The 21,935-nt window shown below is 38.8% G+C and overlaps 1 protein-coding gene across 6 annotated transcripts in view; it reads left to right on the plus strand.

Moving 5' to 3' along the window:
• Positions 1–21,935, plus strand: part of LOC136844881 (neurogenic protein mastermind-like) — a 97,951-nt gene continuing 76,016 nt past the window's right edge. For 4 of the 6 annotated variants that reach the window (XM_067114165.1, XM_067114163.1, XM_067114167.1 and 1 more), the window contains exon 1: positions 6–515. The gene's annotated coding sequence lies outside the window, so the exon portion shown is untranslated. Of the gene's footprint in view, positions 516–21,935 lie in introns of all 6 variants that reach the window. The other 2 variants (XM_067114168.1, XM_067114164.1) reach the window with 2 other exon arrangements.

Here is a 21,935-nt window from a genome sequence, read left to right on the forward strand (position 1 = left end):
CAGTCAGTCTGTGGTGAACTTCACTAGTGAAAGCACCGGCCGTTGTCATGTTGGCCGCCGCCAGTGCCACCAGTGAAATGGGTACCGATCAGAATGATGATTTTTTATATAAATCGTAAAGAAAGAAGTAGTTATTCGGTGTACAGTGAGAAGAGGAGTGTTCAATAAAAAAGATAGTGAGAGAGAGAGAGTTGCTCGTAGTTTTGAATCCCACAAATTTGTTAAAAAGTGTTGAGAATTGTGCTAGGCAACTCATGTAGAGGCTCTTTGCAAAATCAGTGGCTCTACTGAAGTAGATATAGGCCTGTAGCATCATCATCCACGTGTTGCTTGATGGTGATGTTTTTGTTTTTAATGAAGTGGTGGTGATGATGATGTAGATGGATTCATGACATAGTGAGGGTGTTAATGTTTAAACACTCGAAAAGTCTATGTTGTGACAAGTGAAGAATATCATTCGCATTGGAGAATTATAAAAAGAAACTGCCAGATATATTTTATCATCTGCCCAATGGGTGAGTACCCTTTTGTAAATGAAGTTCTACATACTTGCCAGGTTGTTGTATTCTATATGATTCCAAAACCAAGTAAAGGAGTGGGGAGTAAGCAACATAAACACAATTTTAAAAGTTTTAAGTTTATAGGTTATTTAATTTATAGAGGAAACTCATCAGGTGATTTCGACTTCATCATAGTTCCAGGTTGTGATCCGATTAGGCCTAAAGGGAAAAAGAGTCTTAGTTCTCAGGGAAAGTTGTAAACAATAAGTATGTTTCCCAACTTTGGACTTCCAGGCAACATAGGCCAGGTGCCTTTAGGCTAATGTGCAAACTGTCAGTCCAGTGAATTGTCTTGATAATGTATATGATGACAGTGCTTAAGGCCACTACTTGTACAACTCGTGTAGCCTACGGTAGATAAAATATCAATTCAAGGAACTTATTTTAGGGAAGAGGTCGATTAAGGTGCATAGAAATTTGTAGCTTTTCCGACCGTAATTATTACTTTTGGAAAATTACAGACATGGTTTTTTTGTCACCTGTATTATCTTTTCCTCCAAATGTCATTTTTACAGTAGGATAGCCAAGGCACATTTCTAGGTAATGATTTGTATTGAAATGTTGGCTCGACCGTAGTCACTAAACGTTTGTGGCTATATAATATTAATGATGGGATCGTTATTCCTAAGCAGAATGCCATGTAATGTTTCACTCCAAAATTAAACTGACAGGAAACGGAATAGAGAGAATTAGGTTGTTAAAGTTTCAAGTAGAGTGATAGGGACATGCAGTAGGCTGTGATCATTGGCTTATGAATACTACTTGAACTGGTCGATTGACATAGCCAATTATCCTATGTAAGCTAAATACAATGGGAAGTATACCACCTTCGCTGTCATAGTACATAGCATGTATAAAACTTACATATTAGGCCTATATGACATACTGTTGTCGTGTTCATTAGTGTGGTTTTTTAGTGACATAAATTCACTAAGTGCAAAACTGCACGGTTTGCACTTAGTTTATTTTTTCGTGCTCCCCTGGGTTTCCAATCGATTACTACGAACGAAAAGTGTTGAACGAGGAATTATCAGTAGTATATAATGTGTTAGGATGTTTTTCATCTTGGTAAATGGATTTTTTGTGCATTCAAATATTAATTTTTTGTACTTGGTAGATTTATGTCTTGTTGCTACTTTTTTTTGTAGATGAATCGATGATCGTTGTGTGCCCTGCATGGAAGACTCATACATCGGACGAACAATTACTTTCGAATGAAGTGTAAATACCAGCAACAGTTGCTATATTGTGATGCATTTGATTCTCCAAGTTAGCAGCTGCGATTTTAAAGCCGCGCTTTCACTACTCAATAGCTATTGCTGTGTTGTTGATTTATGTTAATAGCCCTCGCTTTTGATTCGATGCTCAGGTTCAGTTGATATTTTGCGTTCGAATTGTTTAATTATATCTGACAGAGGAGTAGATGCTTATTATCCGTTTAGGCACAGTTTGTGTCAAGTGATCGTGTTTCTTTTTTCTCGGTGGATTGCCTGATCGAGTGGCGTAGTGTTGGAAACGTGTCTGTAATTGGGTTGCTTTAATGTTGCAAGAGTGACTGTAGAACATGTGCAAGAGTGTCATGTAGGCAGTTGATGGCATTCAACTTTTATTTGTAAATTAAATCGAAGCATAAGCCACTCAATATGTGGTCGACTTATGGTTTGTTGTAAATGAATTTTGTAATGTTGACCTATGGATGTACATAAAAGCAATCACATAGGATAGTGGTAATAGTGCATGCAGGTGATCTTGTGGAACTAATCAGCTTTCGTCAGGTATTAAAAGTTTTATTATACTCGAAAGCCAGGCGGTTAATGATAACGCGAGAATATACGTGCGGCGCAGTGATCTCGACTTACCTGACGTGAAGATTCCTTAGTGGTAATTGCTGATGTATGGAGGTGCTCAACCTGTCCAAGTATCACGGATCAGGTGTGCTGGGGGAGGGGGTTTACTACTGTTGTACCGGGAGATCGACCGGTTCTTATTGGTTTACACCCCCCCCGTTCAAGTTTAACCATGTTACCCATCATGTTATTTATTCCGGGGGGTGGGTTGGGGACCGCAGTTGTTATTTTGACGCCTCCAAGATAATCTTAGATTGGTCATTCTTATTTGCATTACTATTATTTTTCAATATTTATTTTTCTTAGAAATCTCTCTCTCTCTCTCTCTCTCTCTCTCTCTCTCTCTCTCTCTCTCTCTCTCTCTCTCTCTCTCTCTCTCTCTCTCTCTCTCTCTCTAAGATTGTTCAAGAACTGCTGCATACTCACTTGGGTGCACTCCTGAAAAGGACTACAGCTGTACAGTATAATATTGGACAGACTCCGATATTAAAGCTGATGTCTCCCTATGGTAGGGGGACTTTGGCAACTGTGGAATCGGCTGGCTACATATGCCTTCAGCAACTCTTTTATTATCACATATCTGTGTAGCTTTATGCTTTTTATAGAAAGTGTGTGAAAAAATGGAGGTGGATTACTTGTTTGTTCTTTATATTAGTATTTCATTTTTAAATGTAATATTGCTTGTTAGCGTAAATTGGAGATATGTTTAAAATATTAAAGTTACCGTCAAGATCAGCTGACTTGGCTGGAAAACGTTTCCCACTGTTGGTAGTGCAGCACGTCTGTTCTCCACGAACGTTTACGAGTTAGTAGTCTTGTTCGTGGGGGGGGGGCGTGTTGTAAGAAAGGGATTACAATGGAACTTTTGCATAGTTCGTAAATGGGCTTTTTCTTTATAGGACATTATTGTATGTGAAATACCCAAGTTGCTTATCCTTTAAAGATATCTTGTAGTTCGGTGGGTGGAGGTATCTCTTGTGGGTGTTACCGATTGTTTCCTGCTGCGGAGGTCCTAAATAGTCCGTGGAAGTGAAGGACATGGAACGGACTTTTTGTATCGGCGTATGCTGCACCTTGTTTTAAGTTTTTGATTTCCACATCTTTATTTTAGATGTCATTTTGGGTTTCTTGTTTCGAATAAAATATTATCCAATGCTTTTTAACCTTGTTTATTAAGTGGTGACTGGGAGGTCACGGTGTAGCAAGCAACAGGCGATACGTGTACTCACTGAAAATAAGTGTATGTTTTTTTAGTTATGGTTAAATGTATAATTTTTATTTTATATTTTTGACTAAGTTTATACCAATAAAAACGATTAGCTCATGTCCCAGTGAGTTTTTAGATTATGCAGTTGCATTTACTGCTTTTATATGTGCATGTTTATTGTTAAAACAACCCACAAGAAACTCGGTTATGTTAGGATATGGTGCATATATTATCTCTTATTCAGTTATAAAACTGTTAATAAATCCTTAGGGCTATAGACTGCTACTTCGAAGGGCATCTTATGCATGGAGAATCACCAATAGACATTCCTCATCTTGAGCCTCCTGGGGAAATAATTTTTTCATTGGACAGTTATCCAGGCAAAACTAGATAACTTATTGGAGGAAGCTGTGATATTTTGTCTTTAATTACTTTCTTTTATATATTTTCGATATCCCTTATTTTTTTTTAACTTGTGGTCGTTACGACTTGTTCTATGCTAATGAGTGTTTAGGGGATTTTTACGGTGGAGTGAATGCACCAATAAATATCGGATGTATTCGATCATGGTTTCACGAAGATGTATTTCCTGTTGAGTGAGTCCCTCTATGATAAAGTTACTGGTCAATTTCTTATCAGTGTGGCAGTGTTATATATAGGCTAGGCCACCTGTAGCCTAGCTGTTCATCTCTTGAAAGCTGATCATGTATATTAAAATTGATCATGCACCATGTTACGTGGCGATGTTTCGTTGTATATCATACTGTTACTTCCCAAAGGTACTGTTGTATTTTTTTTCTTTTTATGAGGGAGGGGGATGGCTGTCCCAGCTTACCTTGTTCGGCAGGGTACAGGTATTGTTACTTGCAGAATGGAGGAAATTTGTCCATCACGGTGAGTTAGCAAATCTTACTTCCCCATATGCCGTTGTAGTATTAAAAAATCATTTGATGTATTTCCACACCGCAAGTAAACCTCAGCTGCGGAAAAATCTGTTACGTTCTTCGATATGCACTTTGTTTCAGTACGTAAAAATTTCTTACCGTTTGGAGAGAGGGTTAGGTGTCTTTCTTTGTTGTGGAGATGTGTTGGGAGTTTTTGTCTTCGTTGGCACATGTGGTTTGAGATGGAGGGTTGCCGGGTTCCCCCATTGCATCCCCCCCTCCTCTTCAGCCGACCAATCGATGCCTCCTCCTCATATACTCCCCCAATCCCCTACATAGTGTGTAGCCTGTGTGTGTGTTATGGAGAACCTTTCGAACAGTAGGGAGGGGTAATGCGGACCTTTTGAAGTCCATTGCCTGGGTGATTCTTGACCAGGAGCTCATTCGTTGTCTTAGTTTTCATTATGACTTGCCTTTGGTTCCCTTACCAGTATTTCAGTATGATTTTCCCTCCTGTCTGTCAAAGAAATAGCCTATGTGAAATGGTGCCTTCCTTCAAGACTCCTAAGTCCTTATGTCAGCAACTTAAACATTTATAATGGTTTTTCTCTTTTATAGTGTCTTCGTTAGATTTTAACTGTTGGCGAGAATTTTCACTTCTTGTTTAAAGTAATATTTCTTGAGAAGCTTAGCTCGGAACGCCATTTTAAGGTTACTTGCGTCTCTTGTGTAGCAGTCACTGTTTACTCAATTTAGATCGATAAACTAATAGAGTGATTCATTGGCTGTGTCTACCATTTCTCTGTTGTTCAAAGAACGATTGTTGTTTAACCAGTGTTGATTTGTCACCTTTTTGTGCTTAACAGAACAGTTTCCTTCGTAGCTTAAGCCTTTCAGTAGAACAATACCTATAAACGTTTCAGTGGTAATTAACATATTTCCCATTTGAACGTTGAATTATTACGTTGCCCTCCATCAAAACATTCATGACTGCCTAATATTTTTCATCATCATGCGTTCAGTCTTGCTTGCCTCAACATCCAGAACCTTTTGTGTTTTACTAGAGATTTTCTTTTTCACATGTGTGTGGCATAAGAATGAAAAATATAGCTTACAATAATAAAGTCAATAAAAAGGCAAGGACAAACTTTGACAGAAGATGCTTTTTGTGGCTGATGTACTCTTCAGAACTGCGGTATGCAGAAGTGTTGGGATATCTCTCTCTCTCTCTCTCTCTCTCTCTCTCTCTCTCTCTATATATATATATATATATATATATATATATATATATATATATATATATATATATATATATATATATATATATATATACATACATACATACATACATATACATACATACATACATACATACATACATAGTGTGTGTGTGTGTGTGTTTGGATGGTACGGTATTTTGTAAAGCAATCGGTTACTTTCTTAATGGGAAATGCTGTCGCTAGGGTGTAGGAAAATGATTGTGGATGAGTTGTTATTTTAAATCGTTTCTGATATTATGTGTAGTTTTCAGCCTTTATCTGACGCATTGTCGCTAGCACCAAAACTGCAGATTTTAGTAATGTTTGGTATTTTGCAAGCCAGGGGCCGAACTTTACAACCATAAGGGCATTAACTCGTGGTACCAGTAGGTAATTGTTTAATATAGGCTACATAGGGAGGGTACTGATACATCGGATCGATTGCTGTTATTTGTACGTGACGTGGGGTATGTTGGTTTTGCTTTGTCGACCACGGAAGCATGGTTGTACAGTACATTCGTATGGGTTGTAGGCAAGGTACACAGGTTTGTGGTTCGTATGAATTGCCCGGACTCATTTAATATGGTTCGCGTTGTGATCTACAGACAGTCGGAATTTGTCGAATAAATGTTAAGAGTTTCGTTTATATTATAGAGTGTAATCTTCAGGAAACTCTTGAATTATTGTAACGGTGTGGTTTTTGAAACCGCTTTTAGGAAAATATACAAATAAACACATGGTTGGACCACAAACCCCATTGTCTTAAATGTTTTGATCGTTAGGCTGATGAATACCTGGAATTGCAGAATCATGGCAAATGGTCATTGAAAATCTAGTGATTCCTTTGGTTCTTGAACGTACGTGTGATAAATAAGACAGAACAAGGTCATCTTCAACGTGACGTAACGGAGGAATGGAGAGGGGAGGAATAAGAGAAGGAAAAACTAAAAAGAAATGAGTGGCAGGCAAGCAGTCACTCCGCCTGCGCTGTCCCTGATTGTGTAATTATGGGTTGTTAACATCTGCCTGTGTTTGAGTGCAACTTACGGAAGTACTCTTGAATGGTGTCGTGTGCAAAGCAGTCTTCCATTGGGTAGTTTTCCTAGCCTAGTTACATTTCTAACTCCTTGCTCTCTCTCTCTCTCTCTCTCTCTCTCTCTCTCTCTCTCTCTCTCTCTCTCTATATATATATATATATATATATATATATATATATATATAGAAGAAAATTTTTCCTGCTTTGTTCATATTGAGAATTCCAGCAGTAACTTAAATTATTTTGATCGAGCTTCATTTGTCATTTTAATATTATGAGTCAACATTTGCTATAGCCTGTATAGCCTATCTTCGGAATGGGATCATTTAGATTCTGTTCATTTGTTCGGAAAGTGTTTACTTTTCAAGTCTCTCTCTCTCTCATTTAAATAAAATTATGCATAGGCTACTGCTACACTATGTATTACAAGGCTACGTTTCGTTTTGCATTTCTAAGATGTTGATTCAGGTTTGTTCTATATAGTAAATTGCAAGTAGTATAAAATGTAACTCTTTCATCGAAATACATTTTATTCATGTAAGGTACAGAATAGCCAGTGTAAATATTGGAAATAAAGCTTACTGTTATTATTATTATCTCTCTCTCTCTCTCTCTCTCTCTCTCTCTCTCTCTCTCTCTCTCTCTCTCTCTCTCTCTCTCTCTCTCTCTCTCTCACATATGTTTTAGGATCGACGCACCTGCTTAACACTGTTATCTAGCTTAGTGCAATAGGCTGAATGGAAAACTCTCAGCTATTGAGGACGGACGCTAGACCAGTCTCGATTTGGTTTCGAATCCCTTCTTGAGCGGTGTTTAGTCTTTCCATACGGCATATATGATTACTGCAAAGCCACCTCGCACGACTGAGGGAATATTATGCCGAGGTCTATTGTCGCTCTAAGGAAAAAAGATTTCCTTCGATTACTGTTTGCGATTCTAGTTGAAATTGCATTCAAAATTATTAAAAAAATCGAGAGTTCCGCGAATGTCCAGTATATTAAGCCACAGGTGTAGTTTAGTCAAGTGTTTTATTTTTTTATTTTTTTTATGAAGACCCTACATTCCCAGATTATAGTGGCATGGGATTCTCGCGGGTGTTTGACTAACCTGCTTTTAAACAGAAAATAGAATAATCGCCAACCTTCACTCAGTTAATGAATTAGAATTTGTGCTTGTGCATGGAAGGACTATCTGGCTGGTAAAGAGAAGGTGGGAGGGGCCGTTTAGAAATTGATTGTTTGGTGTCGCACGAGACGAGATGATTTGAGAGGTGTTGGAGGAGGCAGAGGGACGCAGCCATATTGCCCCGAAAAGGTCAAGGGGTTGGCCAGTCCCTCTCCTCTTCTCCATGACTTGCCTCTCTTCCACAGAGCCTTCTCTCTTTCTCTCTCTGTTGGGAAGGAAACGGAGTAAGAATAGGTAGTGGAAGGTGTAGGGTAAGGAAAGGCCTCTCTCTCTCTCTCTCTCTCTCTCTCTCTCTCTCTCTCTCTCTCTCTAGGCCTACTTTGCACCTTCACTCCTCTGTTAACTCTCACCTACTACCCCTCAGCTCCTTATTTCGCCCCGTATACTAGTTCACGAAATTACGGTTCAAAGAGGATCGTGCAAATGCCTGTTTTATGAGAAAGGTATGCAATCTTTGGTCACAATCTCAAGAATTATGTCAACATAACCGCCATGCAAGAGAAATATGTTAATTGATCCGTCTTTTTCCTCATCTTTTATTATCTAATGATTGGTGTCGCTTGTGATATTGATAATGCTGTGTGATTTTATTGTTTTGACAAAGTTTCAGACTTAAAAAGAACTCTACACTGCCAAAAATGCTGAAACCAGCAAACGGCTTCCGTCTCAGAATGTAAATTGAAGGTTGTTTCGTATGGTGTTATGTGCTAAAGCTCGTCAAACCTCTGTTGTTGTTGGATACCACCACCTCTGTCCTGCTGCTGTTAGTTTTGAGTATTGGAAGACACAATTGGGGTGATGTGTGAGCGAGGGGTTGTGCTGCTGGCTGCTGTAATGCGACCTCCTGTGGGATGGGTAGGGGACTGCCCACGGTTTGTTGGGTGGATGGTGGAGGGGCGGAGAGAAGGAAGGGCGATTGGGTGGGTGAGGATGGAAGGATAGGGAGCAGAAGGGAGTTTGGTTTCAGAGAGAGAGAGAGAGAGAGAGAGAGGAAGGTGATGGTGGTGGTGGTGGTGGTGGTAGTTGTAGAGTCGTTGATAGCTTGGGTGATGGTTGGCAAGGATCGAAGGTTTTTGGGGGCGATGGAAAGGGAAAACTGAAGAGTAGAGTAGGAAGGAAAGTACGTTGGGCGAGCGTTGGATGGAACGCTGGGTGAATGAGCGTATAGCCGTTGTTGGAGAATGTAAAAAGAGGCGAAAACATTGCCACCACATTTGTTCGATGGACTCTCATCTGACTATGTACCATCTTGTGCTGTAATGAGAAGCATCTCTCTACCCCATTATGAAGAAAAGATAATTCCTTCAGATGTTTCTTCACGCACTGCTCACGGCCTTGATAATGTTAGGAGACATTCTCTCGCCAGATCTCGGAAATTTTCAGAACCCGTTACTTTTCATCCCCCGAGTGAAGACGAAGTCTCAAGGTAAAATAAAGGTTAGAAGTCTATCATCACCATCATCATCATCATCGCCTACATAGCATCGTTGGAGAGGTTTTGGTATAAGGTGTTTAAAGGAGGTAACTGAGGAAGAAACTGAAAGGTATAGGGAAGTAGGGTAGGACCTTCTCGCTTCACTTCACTGTATGTTTTGGTTGAAGGATGGGAAAAAGCTTTATGATGTCCTATAGTGACGTAGGAACGAAGAGGGGCAAGAGAAGAAGAGGAAAAGGGAGGGTGAATGGCGATGGGCTTCCCTCCATGGTTTCCCCCTCCCCCCATCCTGCTACCTCTCCCCTTCTCTTTCATATTTTCTTCCCCTGTTCTCTTCCCTCCAGTGGCGTTGGTCGTTACAAAATACTCCCTATGCTTTCGTAGATGTCATGAAGAGTGAGTGGAACCAGTTGGCGTGTGTTGTTCGTTTGAGAATTGTTTAGATTAATTGCGGTTTAGATTTCTGAGCTTTGTTCTTTACTTAACTGTCTTCGTTTTGTATGGACTTGGGACTGTATGCTAGCCGCTAAATGCAGTATTGTTGTATAACATATAAATACGTACAACGTCCATTCTAGAATTCAGTTAAAACTCTCTCTCTCTCTCTCTCTCTCTCTCTCTCTCTATATATATATCTCTATATATATATATATATATATATATATATATATATATATATATATATATATTTATAAGTATATATTTATATATATATAAATATTATATAAATAGAGAGAGTGAGTTTTTGGGAAACGCCTAATTTGTTTATGCTAGTAACAACAGTAAGAATTTCAAAGGCACTGACTGAGACTACTACTGTAATTCATCCATTCACTCAACAAACCCCGGAGATGGATGGTGGTCCCCTGCCCCCGGTATTGCTTCTAATGCTACAGTTAATTATCATGAGATGTATGCATCTGGTGCTGGCGGGGTCTCTCCCGCTGTAGAAAGTTGTAAGGTAGATTCTAATATCTGTAAGTGATCAACTACAATTGTAGAAAGGTAAAGGAAATGCCTTTAGATTTTAGAGATAACTCTTTAGTTGCAGTACCGCCATTATTGCTTGAGACGACAAGTCTACCCACTAATGGAAGAATATTGCTGTTACTATTATGCTGCTCATAACGGAACATTTCTGCTAATGTGAAACTGAAGTTGCTACTTAAAAAGAAAACTCATACCGTACGTGATACTTGATAAGCAGTTGACCGAGATTTAAGCTATTTGTGAATAATAGCCTATTTGCTCTTGTGTGAAAATATCACACAAAATTAAACATTAGTGGATGGATTACTTAATGAAATCGGTTTATTGTAATGATCAGATGAAATCTTGAACCATAAAGCTAATTCATTTTTAGGTATTGGCACCGAAAGGCATTCAGTGGACAAACTATGTTTCCATTAGTACAAACCTATCCAGGACATCAGCCTCTGTGGAATAACGTTTAATTTGGCTCTATGTAACATTGATTATTTTACTATTGGACGATATTAGTACGTCAGTGTAATTATTTTACTATTGGACGATATTAGTACGTCAGCGTAATTTACTTTGCTGTCATCCCGAATTTTCGTATGCTATTTCATGCCCTGTAATACCATTGCCATCGAAACATTTCGCCAAACATGCAGCTCATGTGGCTTGTCCATCGGGATGTGGTCTGATTTTTTTTATGAATGAATCCTACTAGGAGTTGGGCGTTTTTATGCGTCAAGTCGAGTTGCTTACTGAAAGCATAGTTTTTGAGCTGTTGGGGAGCTTGTGAAAACATCGCGACAGGACTGCCCTGAGTGGTTGAATGAGTCATTTGGTATACGGACGTAGGCTGGGAAAGGACAAGTTATATTTTTATTATTTATTTTTACGCCCGCGTCAAGAACAGACTTAGAAACGTGTACACACGAACGCACCCCATCGCGCCACTTCATGTAGCCTACAGAGATGGGTGAAAAAAGTCGCTCCCTTACCACCACACACCACCAGTCGGCCTTGTACTATGCTAGGCTGGGTAGCTAAGGTTAGTGATGGGGGGTTACGGGGTAGAAGAAGTCTGTGTCCGTTTCAATCGCCCCCCACCTTCCACCTTCCCCCAGACCCGCCTCATTTTTTGGCTTTCCAGGTCCGGCTGATGATCCTCGTGTCTGGTGTACGTTATGTAAAGCGTTTATCAGTGAGGCATTGCTTTATTGATACTCCAGTGATGGCTTGCCTTTGTGTTGCGGGGTTTCAAAGTTTCCTTAACATGATGTGGATTGCAAGTACTACTGTAGGCTATATGGCCTTTCTGCTCTCTTTCGGTATTTTTCTGATTGTTTCTGGGAAAAGCGTAAGTGATTGATATATTAACGAAAGCGTGACAACTAATGCAGTATTCGATGTCGTTCTTTGAGAAAATGCCAGGATAGTTACATTATTATATTAGCCTATCCCTTGAGTTATTATCGGCACTGATGATATGAAGGTCATGTCCACAAATTGGAAAATATTTTAAATACCGCTATACTGAAAAGTAACCTACACAGCGGGCTTTTCAGCTGCTCGTCGAACCCCAACACGCCGAGTCATTCTCGCCTCTGCTAGCACTCGTTTCCAGTACCTTCCGTGTTTCGTGTCATTTATCCAGGTCTTTCTAGGTTGTCTATCCTTCCTACACGATGTAAACTCACATTATATATATATATATATATATATATATATATATATATATATATAATTTGAATTAAAATGTCAAATTTACTAAGGAGGTGTGTTCTTCAGATAAACTACTCCTCATGAATCTTGAATGCATGGTGTCTTAAATTATTCATTCTGAATTTATCCCTGTTTTAGTAATTTATTCTTTGTCGAAAGTTTTGCAGTATTCTGATATGCTATGCCATTTGTATCCATAATGTCAGTTTTCCGAGCGTGTTACAAGGACATTTACTTGCTGTGTGCTTTGCAGGTATTAAAAAGAAAAAAAAAGGATGTGCTTCACTGTAGTTTAATTTAATATTTATGCCATGCAGTTGCATTTTTATCGGTAACACATTTATTATTTCTGTTTGTCATGTGTTGAATTCTAAATAAAACATGTTGCCCGGTGTAGTACCATTTATTTTATATTTGAGTTCATTACTTGTATTTTGCTTCTTATTTTTATGTGGCGGTTCATTTATTATTTGTCGAATACTATTATATTATATTATATCTAAATAAAAAGAGGGGGACGTCATTGCATTATGGCTCAGCGTTCCGTAATTGGTAAGGAATATACGGTATTTAACGCAAATATTTACTGGTGTTTCATTCTTATGTCCATCAAGAGTGCCGTTAAACTTGAGTAGGCTATAACCTTCATGGAATATAGTAATCTGTTTGTTGCTGTTGAAAGCTAGCCTACTCAAGGCGAGTTTTTTTTGTGACAATCGTGCTAATGGAGATATGTTTAATATTTACTTTGTTATATTTTGTTTATTTGAGAACTACAGTTGTGTAGTAGTTTGCTTTCGGTACTCGAAAAAAAGCGAAAATGTAATAGTAAATTATCGTTACTCATTTGCATTGGAAACAGCGAGTTGTGTATGATATTACTCACACACATATATGTACTTGGGTTTTCCATAATTTCCTTCCTTTTTTTAAGCTTTGGCTAGGGACAGACATAGGCTACCCATCCCATCGGGTTTACATGTAAAATAATAGATGGAGCGTTGCTTTCTGTACTTTATTGTGTCCTCATTTCACTTTAAAAGTCATGATTGTTTTGCGTCATATAACCATTGCTTGTTGAGCCTTTCTTTGGAGCGAGTTTGCTGATGGCGGAGTAGTGGTGGCGGGTGGCAGCGATAAGGTTTTATCTCGAGTCACTTCCTTCGCGGTTGATAAGAGTTGCCTCGGCCTGAAGCTGCCCTCCTCCCCTCCTCCTCCTCCTCCTCCTCCTCTTCGTCGTCTTCTTCTGCTTCTTTTTCTTCTTCTTCTTCTTCTGCCTCCCCCTCTCACGCTCCTTAGCTACATTTTCTTCCTGTGTTGAGTGTGGTGGGAGTATCTCTTCAAAGGAAATGGTCGTTCTTGATATGCTGGAACGCAAAACTAGGGTTTTGATAGTTTACATGGCTACGATAGTTAATGAAGGAGTTCTGGCTACGTTGAGGTATCTGTTGCAATGAACGGGTTTTAAATTGCTATTATTTGGTTGACTTGATAGCTTTTTTCACAAGTGCTTTGCGTACGCCAGCAGGTATACTTGCGCATTCATAAATGTGGTTGCTAGTTCTCGTGGATTTATTGCATTTTATACACTGTGTTGTTATAGAAATTGCTTATTAAAACCCGATAATTCTAGAGGACGTAAAAGTTTTTTTTTTTATTTTTCAAGTGTATTACGAAAATAACATAAAGGCTAGTATGTTTTGCGATGCGGTTATTGTGTAGATTGAGGTGAGAATTTGAATGTCTTGTAAAAAAAAAAACATGGGTTCTTGTAGGAAGAAGGTTTAATACGAGACGTTTCAAAAGCATTCCATATAGGCCAGTAGAGAAGAAATTTGATCGGCATCCCTACAGAACAAGATTATTGTCCTTTATTAATGTTCCTTGGGAACATTTTCCAATTAGCCTATGGCAAAAAGCCCCGTTTATTTATATTTGTGTAGGTGTTTATTCATATTATTGTTGCATTCGTCTAGTTTATCTAGTCCATACTGCTTCTGCCAACCATTGCAGCCTGATTCCTCAGGTCTTCCTTGCGAAATTTATGGAGAATCGTGGAGGTAACGCTTTGAGGTCATTTCCGGTCTCCAATCTACCCATCTAGCACTATCTGGTTCAGTATTTGCATTCTTGATGTACTACATGACGAGGTCTACTACTTTAGTAACATACACACACAATATAGGCTATATATATATATATATATATATATATATATATATATATATATATATATGTATAGTATAGCCTACAGTATATATATATATATATATATATATATATATATATATATATATATATATATATATATATATATATATATATATATACATGCTAATGTACGCAAGTTCTTAATTAGTTCACTGCTCTCATTTTTTCTTTTCAGTGACTTTGTTCATTAAGTGATAGTTTCGGTTCTTCATAAATGAATGTAGGCTACACACATCTCGAACAATGGAGATATTACTGTGAGTGTAGATAAATCCTTATCAGGGAGCAAATGTGATGTTAACATGATGGCTTAGATCGTAAGCCTAGATTTATGTCCCTATCAATTGTTTTTTGGCAGGCGAGTGCTCAAAAGGCTTCGGACACCTGCGTTAACACCTGTGTTATGTAGATGTTGCTACCGTGGTCTTGTTTTTCTGAATTATCAGCCAGCTCTACTTATATGAGAACATTAACCTCATAAGAATTTTGACATAAGTAGGCCTGTATGTAAATAGTATAGCCTAAGAATTTTGTTGCTGCTGAATTCTTTCCAAGCTCGGTATTGTAGGTTCAGGTTATCGTATTTGTTTGCATCCTGTGTAATGATGAAAAGGAGATGCGGCTTTCTAGTTTAGAGGAACCCTACTTAATGTGGCGTTTTGGACTTGATTTATATTTTACTCATCAGAGAAATTAAAGATGAAAATATTTTGAAAGAGTCTACGGAGGCAGTTTCGGGGTGATTTTGATACCGGAACGAGCATTAGGCTATGTTAAAGTTACACAATAATAATTTCAGTTGAATCCCTTAATCGTTGGATTCAATATTCACCCAGCGATAGCTTTGTTGTCCACAGAACCTCTACATCACAATATTTAAACCAAACCAATTATCATCTAGTCAGGAGGCGATTGTAATGAGACGAAAGCGTCTTCATAATTGTTCAGTCCGTCGTGTTCCTTCTCCCTTGCTATGTTGAATTTTCGCTCCATGGCGTACAAATGGTTCAGTTATGTTTTGAGCAACAGGTTTTCCCGTCTGTGGCTGTTTGTTATTGTATTGGATAATAGTGCAACAGGTCCTAAAGACGGGTATAACACTTTCAGTGGTGTGTGTGTGTGTGTGTAGAGGGAAGGGGAGAATCGCACGCTCACACACACACACACATGGTTATGTGTATAGGTGGAAAGATTTGGGGTTGTATGCTGGAAGGAGCGAAAACGTTTGTCAGGAGAGACCGGGTTCAGGTAAACTTTGATTAAAAAGAAGTTAATTTTCAATAATTGTGAAGATATTGCAGAGAGAGAGAGAAAGTAATTTAAAATATATATTGCTGTTGGTTTTCGTCAAATGGGTAAAATTACCATTAGTTTTTCAAAGACGGCATGTCTAGCATTGGATTTTTTGTCGGAAAACTAAAGCAAAACTTGTTGGTGGCTGAAGTTGTGCCTCTCCAGGGTAAAATGTAACTTGGCCAACTGTCTTGCAAGTGGAAACGCTGCCGCAATCCTTTTTCTTGCCATAGGAAACGTTTAGAAATTGGTGTATATAATACTTTGATCCCGAGGGGCTAGCCTAGTACTGAACACGGCGTCCCCAAGGAGCTTCCGCCGTGTTTAGTACTAGCACCGCGGTGGATACGTACCGGGTTAATACCACGTTTTTCTTACGAAAGGAACGGCGACCCGCAAACGATTTTCTTGAGAAAGGAAACGCGACTCGCGAACGTTTTCTTAGAATAAAAGCATGGCATTCAAACCATTTAGCCTATTGCCAGAAGAAATACTGGTTGCACACGATTTGTTGGTTTTGAGTGTTTTCCTTGAGACAGTTTGGGATTTATGAAGTGAAAGTGGACAGACTTGTTCGTGAAAATGTTGCTGGTTAATTTCCGAAAATAATCCTCAAACGAAATGCTTGTACCGTGTGTCATGGTGGTTACCGAATCTGGTCGCAAGTAAGGTTTAGAGATTTAACAGAAAAAAAATTAACTACTGCCTTTTGATTAGCAAATTAACCTATATAGGCTAGGTAAGTTAGCGTTTAATGGTTACCTAGGGTAACAGCTCATGTTGTGGAAGGAAAATTGTTAGTTCATCTTAACTGAATGAAGACCATATTTGGATGATAACCAGGTCTGTTGGGATCCTAGCTCTGTTCTAACCTTGCCTAGAACCACAGGAGCCGCAATCTTACATGAAAAGTAGTTAAGGTTGTCGAGACTAGAGCAAATCAGTATGAAAGCAAAATGAGTTATTACGCGAATTTATCGTGTCAAATCTGTACCTTGTTTGTTTAGTTTACTGAGAAGTTTGGATCCATGAGATTCGTGGCAGAAGGGTCGAGGGCCGAGTCATTGACCGAGACGGTAGCTTGCTGAACCTTATGTTAAGCAGATGGTTTCAGTGATAATTAAAATTTTTTTCTAAAGGTAATTGATGTTACTACAGAGGAAAATTTAATTTAAACGGAAAGGGACGCATTTGTCAATTTGTGTTGAAAGGGAAACGTATGTAGTTTCTTTTTTATTTGTGTTTTATTGATGAGTACATTAAAGTTTTTAAGTCTTATATTTTATTATGATTTATTTGCGAGAGAAAATTCCGTTAGAGAAACTTCAGTTGGTATATAATTGGTTTAAGAAATAAATTATGAAAATCATCGGCATACAAAAGTTGTTCGTTTTGCATTGGTACATGTTAGCCATTGGATATTGTGTTACATAGGTAATAGAGTTTAATAGCAGTTACTATTATAAATGAGTGTACTGGTTTTACAAATATTAAAACTCGGTTGTCTAGAATAGGTTGCACTGAGAAATTGGAATGAAGAAGGTATTTCCTTCATCAGTTTCTCAGAAAAGTAAATTGTGAGAACAAGTGCAGAGCCAGAGGTTTGAAGAATTTTATGAACAGTTTGTTATGGTTTGTAAGCCAAAGCTAAAGGCCCGTGATAACTTAAATTAGAGGAGAGTGTTGGTTTAGAGACCGATCGATGCATCATAGAGCTATCGAAGTATTCTTATTTTAAAATGTTACATCTGTTGGTTATTTTAAAACGGTCAAGTAGTAGAGTTTACCGTATGCTTTCTTAGGTTCATGGTGGTGAGGTAGCCTACATTAGCGTTTATTATTATGCTTAGGAAAAGAAAGATAATCAAATCTTTTAATGACACATTGAAAACAAGTTCAATGTTTTATCTGTTCACGGAAAAAATTTCCTGTTAAATCCAGTGTAGGAGGCTTAAGTAATGAAGTATACACGGTAATAGCGACATCAAACTTGGGATAAACCCTTGAAACGTTTCAAGGGGAGCAAGTGAGAATTCAGACACTGAAACTAAATGTTTATCGGATATCGCAAACGTTTCCCGGTCGTGTAGGCGAGCAAACCGGAGCGTACATGAGCTTTAATGACTTGCCAGGAGGGAAAAACAAGTGATAATGAGACTGGATGCATTGTCCGTAGGACGATTGCTTGCGTAGCACGCGTATCGATGAGATCTCTAATGGATAGTCGACGGAGCGCACAGTAGTAGTAGTAGTAGTAGTAGTAACGTGGGATTTATACTTTAAAGGGGATGTAGCTAGTCAACTTGAATGAGTTCTGACTTCTCCTCCAACAGCACATTAGATAAAAGGAGAGAAATATTCATGATTTCATTACGGTAATATGTACTTCCGATAGTTTTTATGCTTAGCTGTTAATTTATGTTACCGTTGTATAATTTTCTATCGATTGCCTTTGCTCGTTCAGGTGTTTATGGGGAATTTGACGCAGTAATTTAATGGGTATTGCGTAATTAATGAACCGTCTCTTAATTAAAGAACCATTTTTATGTATTAGCATTGTCGCTGGTGGCTTCAAATTTAATAGAATGGTAGACATCAGGCTTATGCACAAGAATAAGGCATTGTCGAAAGTAACCTAGGCTCGTAATTTCGCAACACGAGGGCTCCAAACAAGTTGTTTCTCAAGTAATGGGTTCCTTCCTTTTTGGCGCTATTTATACCCCCTTTCTCTGGAATTGGTCCAGTGGGGTCCGTTTATCTTTCGGCCTTCGTTTCCGTTGCCCCGTAAAAATAACTGTTCAAGGTCACGCTTATGAAATGAAGGTTCCGTGGGGTCCCCTGGCGCAATATCCCTCGCATGGGTTTACCTCGATTTATGCGAGGAGAGAAATGATAAAGAAGACCTTCATTGGCAACACCTTGATTCTCTGTGAATGCATTGTTATGGTGGTCCAGTTTTTTTTTTTTATCTATTTCACTTGTGTGTTCATTTTATATTTATGTTTGTTATTGTGTTCGTGGATCTTCAGCTATTTGTTTTATCGTTAGTTTTGATGTTCTTTATATCTGTATACTTTTATTCATAAAAATAGGGTAAACAAATGTTTATACTTAGTATAGCGCAACAGTAGCCCGCTGAAGGGAATTGGATTCATAACACATCGTGGAAATGCTGAAACTAGTCTTTAGAGAAAGGCGACGTGAGTCATTTTGAATAAACAAGGGGGATGGAGTAGACACGGCTCTCTCTCTCTCTCTCTCTCTCTCTCTCTCTCTCTCTCTCTCTCTCTGCCGGATATGACTTTTGAGTCTGGGGCCATTTAAACAGATTCGAAACAGTGTAGGCATTGGTAAAGTGGTCGGTACTGTTTGAAGAGAACTTCGTCGTTGCAAAAGAAGTGACTGGGAGGAAAGTGCCCTCGATTGAAGTCTGGTGACAGGTGGTTCAGGGAGAGCTGCGTTGGTGAAGAGAAGTTGAAGAGACGAGTTTTAGACTGCATAAATAACCCCTCCCCCCTCGCACTCGTTATGGACACCAATGTTCGGTGGAATTAAGGCAGTAATGACTTTAGTAGTTTGATTTTATCGTGTTGTTAAGCTTCCGTCGCAGATCTTGTCGTTGACGGTGGTAAAAATATAATGCCAGTTATTCAATGCTTTATGAATGCCTGGTATATAAAGCTAGTCTATGGAAGGCTTTCTTTATGAGTAAGTTCGCGAAAGGAAATTGCTCCGGGCCCTTTAAAAGCGGTCAAGGACACGGGCAAGACTATTCTTGCCAATTTTCCCGCCAGATTACTTTTATAGTTTGTTTTTTCGACACTCCATCCTTCCTGTTGCTATGGTCATTTGCATAAAAAGAAATCCGTGGAAAAGTTTAGCGCCATAACGGGTCTTTTGCTCGAGATGGTCAAGTTCCAAGCGAATGCGACTGCCGGAAATCGGGTGACGTCACATCCGATCTCCTGGTGTTGGCGCTCTTGTGTATGCGCCTGTGAAGCTTTATTTTTTAGTGGGGAAAGGGGGTTTGTTTTGTGGCATGTATGTACCCGAAAACTAGTTGTGGGTAGCGAGGCTTCCATCAAGGTAGATGGTGGTCCCGAAGAAAGGAAACGGGTCTAGTGCGCCAGAACGTGCTCGTAATGTCATTGGAGTCGAATGTGAGGTAAATCAGGTCTTCGCGTCCTTGAGAGTAAACGTACCTCCAGCGTTCAGACTGCTAAGGTTTGCTGCAAGTTTCAGCCAGTCTAGAAGTCAAATGTGGAGGTAAATCAGGTCTTTTGTTCTGACGAATTGGTGGCTCTCAGACTTCATTTTGACTGATCGACGCGCTCTGTAGTTTTTCTACAAATTTCATCGCTGCTTACGATCGGCGGATAGCTAGTTTTGTGTTAGTGCCAGCTGGAAGAATACGCAAACAATCCTCTTATTTATGCTAAATGAAAGCGTTTGGTTGCATAGCTGCATGGTGACCAAGTGTGGAAGTCAGATATTGAGAGCTGCGATTGGTCACCTTTATGCGTACTTTTTCCCTTTTATTACCAAGAGAGGCCATGCTTGACCTTTTAAACGAAAATTTAGTTAAACTTTTGTTTCCTGGTGATTGTTACACGCTGCTTAGTGTTTTGTGAAGTTTACCGTTCCCGACTTAGTAATTTTTATACAATCAGAAAAATCCGAATTTCCCAAATCTTGGAAGATGAACAAGATAATGGCGACAGTTGTGCTTGCATCACGAGCAGTAATACTCGGTGGAGTCTGTCCCTCACACTGAGTTGTATTGTTCGTAGTTCTCTTTTCTTGTCAGTCATCTTGTGATAATGAGGTCCTTTCTGAGTGTTTTCTATTGATTACAGATTTCGTGATATTACTGAATCAATTGGACAGGTAGCTAAGTATGTAGCATTGTTTTCCTGATTCATGCGATGCATATTTTCCAATATGTAAATTTCCCCATGAATGTATGACTTGGGTATAATCGCGCTTTCCCTTCCATATGTTCGAAGCATAGGCTATCACTTTGTCTGTCTCACGGTTTGGTGAGCGGTAGCTTTCTATCACTCAGTAAATTAGGCCTATCACTTGGTAGTAAAAAATAATAGACATCAGTTGTACTTGTGATGTATATTCTGTATTTTATTAATATTTATTGTTGTTGCCAGAGGTGAATTGGTAGCATTTTACAGCATTGCTTAAGATGATTTAATGTCATAAACAAGATTGTGTTTAGGAGATAACTTTCAGTTGCCAGACTTATTGTTGATTGATTGAATTATTTTTTTTTTATGACAGGCTGAATAACGCTGGTTGACATTTGAGAAAAGATGTTGCGTTGATAATTACAGTCATTAATGTGAGAAGAAAAATTTCATGCTGAGGAAGAAAGACAATTTTGACATTTCCTCGGAAAGCCAGTCACTTTCACACAGCTGCAAAGGGATTGAAATAGAAAGTAAACTTTTGCACGCCCTACGAAAAATAACGGTGTACAAAACGGTCGTGCATGCGGCAAAAACAAGCGCGAAAAGTCAGGGCATGTGGCTCAGGTGTGCCGTTTATTGGAAGCAGGAGTATTTAAAAACAAATTACTTGAAGTTACGATCCACACATTTAAGCAGAAACGCGTTGTGTGAATGCGGGAGTGATCACAAACACTTGTTAATCAACATTAAGAAATTGCTCAATATACAATTGTTAGTAATGTATAGTTATTTATGTGTGTGTGTTTGTGTGTGTGTGTGTGTGTGTTGGAGAGGGGTGTAGAATATCTGAAGAAGGTAATGTTATTTTTATCTCTCAGGAGTCATTCGCATTGGTGTTCCACGAAGAGTGAATGCCACATTTCAACTCACGCTGAATGTTAAAGGTGAAAGAGGCAGAGTATGAGTGTAGTAAGGGCACCGTGACGTCAAGGGGTCGTGCAAGTGACGCAATTCCGCCTCTCTCTCTCTCTCTCTCTCTCTCTCTCTCTCTCTCTCTCTCTCTCTCTCTCTCTCTGGCACATGCGTGGAGTTGTAAGTTTATGTACTGCTCTTTATTAAGTAAGTTTATTGTTGGTTTTTCGTATTTAGATACTTAATAAGCAGCTTTATTATATATTCTATGTATTATGTATCTATTTATAGCCTATATGTGTATTCTCACCACGTAAATAGACGACGAAGTCAGAGCATTTGGATATTATTTTTTCATTTTTTAATACAAGCACTTTATTATGAAAGTTATAACGAGTTTTTTTTTTTTTAATTCGCATATATTTTTCTTCCCCTTGCTGGAGTACCCATCCTTTGGCTGAGATTGCGAAAACTGGATAGAATTATA

The sequence above is a fragment of the Macrobrachium rosenbergii genome, chromosome 13 (genome assembly GCF_040412425.1).
Source record: "Macrobrachium rosenbergii isolate ZJJX-2024 chromosome 13, ASM4041242v1, whole genome shotgun sequence".
NCBI lineage: Eukaryota > Metazoa > Arthropoda > Malacostraca > Decapoda > Palaemonidae > Macrobrachium > Macrobrachium rosenbergii.